Source organism: Sapajus apella, unplaced genomic scaffold (genome assembly GCF_009761245.1).
Source record: "Sapajus apella isolate SASKATOON/1434 unplaced genomic scaffold, GSC_monkey_1.0 scaffold8, whole genome shotgun sequence".
Lineage (NCBI taxonomy): Eukaryota > Metazoa > Chordata > Mammalia > Primates > Cebidae > Sapajus > Sapajus apella.
This window is the reverse complement of record NW_022436948.1, coordinates 20,713,658-20,717,000: the sequence shown is the minus strand read 5'-3', so window position 1 is coordinate 20,717,000 and position 3,343 is coordinate 20,713,658. Positions and strand designations below refer to the sequence as shown.

General features: G+C 33.0%; 1 non-coding gene across 1 annotated transcript; it reads right to left on the bottom strand.

The window, feature by feature from the left end:
- Nucleotides 1-2,197: 2,197 nt before the first annotated feature.
- On the bottom strand, nt 2,198-2,338 carry LOC116551083. The gene has a single exon (XR_004268707.1). It is a non-coding gene; the product is annotated as a U4 spliceosomal RNA (small nuclear RNA).
- Nucleotides 2,339-3,343: the final 1,005 nt, after the last annotated feature.

Below are 3,343 nucleotides of genomic sequence, written 5' to 3'. Positions count from 1 at the left end.
TGGGATTGCTGGGTCTGGTGTCAGATAAAATATAATTTAAGTGGGGTGAAATAAAATATTCATATCTTTGGACCATTTTAAATTAGATCATTTGTTTTTCTGTTATTTAGTTATTTGAGCTCTTTATATATTTTGATTCTATTTGTCAGATGGGTAGTTTGCAAATATTTTCTCCTATTCATGTGGATTGTCTCAAGTTTTTTTGCTAGATGTGATAATATTTTTATGAATGAGTAAACGTCTGTGCTTAAATTAGAAGTAACACAATGCCTTGTGTATGGCAAAATGTTTCCTTTGCTCTTAGAAGCTAAAACAAAAAATAGCTAATTAATTTCTGACATAGGAGAGTTAGTAATTTTTTACACTACTGAGTAAAAGTTTTCATAAACAACATACGTGGTTTTTACAATTAGAAGAATGACTGGGTCAGAATTAATAGATGTTATTTCTGGGAGTGTGAAAATCCAAAGGTATGTCTTGTGAAAGGGCTGAATTTTTTTTCTTTTTATTTTTTTTCTTTAAATCTTGAACTAAGGAGCAACAAATCTTCAACACATACCTGAAACTAAGCATTATTTGGAAAATACAAAGGCTAATTCTCATCTTAAAACTCACTTTTTATTTTGGGTATATTTAGCAAACTTATTTACATAAAATAAGATTCAAATTGTATAAAATTTCTGGGTTATGTTATCCTAATTCCTCAAATGATCCTATCCCCATGTGTAATATATCAATGCCTATTCATAAATAGAAATATATTTGCAGTTATTAAAATTTGTAAGTAAAATCCCTAAATCACACACACACACACACACGCACACACACACACAGAGGTTTTTGTTGTTCCATCCCTGTTTTTAGGCAAATAACATATTATTGTTTCTTTTTTTATATATATATTTTTATTTTTATTTTTTTATTGCATTTTAGGTTGTGGGGTACATGTAAAGAACATGCCATATTATTGTTTCTAATATACAACACTCCTTTGGATTCACGTTTCCATAGAAACCAAACGGTCAGTGTGTTTTTGATGCTTTTTGCTATTGTGAAATGAATTTGGTGTTTTGGGAGTAGGTGAAAATTGTTATATAATAAGTAAATCTGACTATGAGCTTTAAGAGAAAACATAAGCCTAAAATAGAATGAGTTCATGTCCTTTGTAGGGACATGGATAAAGCTGGAAACCATCATCCTGAGCAAACTATCACAGGAACAGAAAACCAAATACTGAATGTTCTCACTTGTAAGTGGGAGTTGAACCATGAGAACACCCCACAGACACAGCAAGGGGAACATCACACACAAGGCCCTGTTGGGGAGTAGGGGGCAAGGGGAAGGAGAACATTAGGACAAATACCTAATGCATATGGGGCTTAAAACCTAGATGACGGGTTGATAAGTGCAGCAAACCACCATGTCACATGTATACTTATGTAACGAATCTGCAAGTTCAGCACATGTATCCCAAAACTTAAAGTAAAATTAAAAAAAAATAAATTAAAAAAAGAGAAAGCATGCGCCTCATGATAAAAATAAAGAATAGATATAAATAATACAATAGGTTTATAACAGAAAAAAATAGAAATATTGAAGGAAATAAAAAGTGCAAACACAGACTCATATGAATATATTACATTTTAATTGTGAATAAAGGTGATACCACTGATAATTGTAGATGGCATTTGTTGTTTTCAAAATGATGCTGGAAAAATGGACACATCACATGAGGGGAAAAGAACTGACCCTCTAACATTAAAAACGTGGTCTCTAAATGGTTACGAACCTCAATGCCAAAGTAAAACTGTATATTTAGCAGTGAAAAATGGAGACTTTTTATGAACTAAGTAAAAGGACTTGATGAAAATTGTGTTCAAAAATATAATCCAAAGAGCAAAAATAATGATTACATTGGAAGTCGTATTCAATAAAGAATACCATAAATAAAAATGACTGACAGCAGAAAAGAAGGTATTTTTCATGTCTAAAATTTTTGAGAATGATATATAGGACATAAACTTACACACATCAACGGGTGAAAACACAAAATGAAATTTTCTAAAAATATAAAGAGGAAATTTATAAGGTAAGGGATATTCGTTTCTTTTTACTGCTGTGAAAATTACCACAAACTTAGTGACTTAAAACAATAAAAAAGTATTCTTTTTTATTTATTTTTTTATTTTTTATTCAGTCTCCTTAGAGACTGCCAAAAATTGCCAATGCCGACTATATGTCAAGTTGTCATAGTGGGGTACTGGGAAAAGTTTTCAATTAGCAATAATCGTGCCTCAGATAAACCTCATTGGCTACGATACTGCCACTGCGAAAAGCTTAAAATGTATTCTTTTATAGTTGTGAAGTTCAGAAGTTTAAAATTGGTCTCCACTGGCTAAAGTGAAGATGTGAGCAGGCCTGCTTCCTTCTGAGGCTCTAAAGGGAAAATCAATTTCCTTATATTTTTCAGCCTTTACAGGACTCCTGCATTCTCTGACTCATGGTCCTTTCTTGTATCCCTCCAGTCTCTTGGTCTGTCATCACATCTGCTGCTTCTGCTTCTGATCTTCCTGTCTCCCTCTTACGAAGACCCTTGTGGTTACACTAAGCACACTCACGTAAGCCTATATCATCTCTCCATCTCAAAGTCCTTAATTTAACCACATCATTAGAGTCCCTTGTTCAGGTAAGGTAACATTCACCAGGTTCCAGAGATAAGGCATGGACATCTTTAGGGAAAAAGAAGCTTTGTTTACCCTACCATGGAATGGGAGCCCAAACAAGAAGCACTGGGATAGATGTCCAGAAGTTACTAGCAATAAAATAATTCCAACAAAAACAATGAGATGCCTAGATATTCAAATAAAGTTAAGCCTTGGTGGAAATTTAGGGCAAAAAGAATGTTCAGGCCTTGCTGGTAGAAGGGTGGAATGGTGTAGCCATACCAAAGAGCCATTTGACATCTCAAAGTCAAACTGCTTAAAGAAATGTACAGAGGACTCAGCCCAGTAAAAAAAATGTTTTACATAAGTCTATAAACTTGTGTGAGCTAGAATGTTTATAATAACACTGTATTTGCTGGTGATATTTGAGGTCAGATATAATATTTGGAGGCATCACTGGCAGGGAATAAAATATTTGGAGGAAAACTATGGAATATGATGCAGCAGTTATATGCACTCAATTAGATGTTCATAGAACTACTTGATGGACTTTAGTACAATAGTGTATATGGAACCAAAATATATACATGGATATGCTACATACCCCCTCACATAAATATGACAATGTATGTACATTCATATATAATTAGGTAATTGTATAGTTATATGTTAACATATGT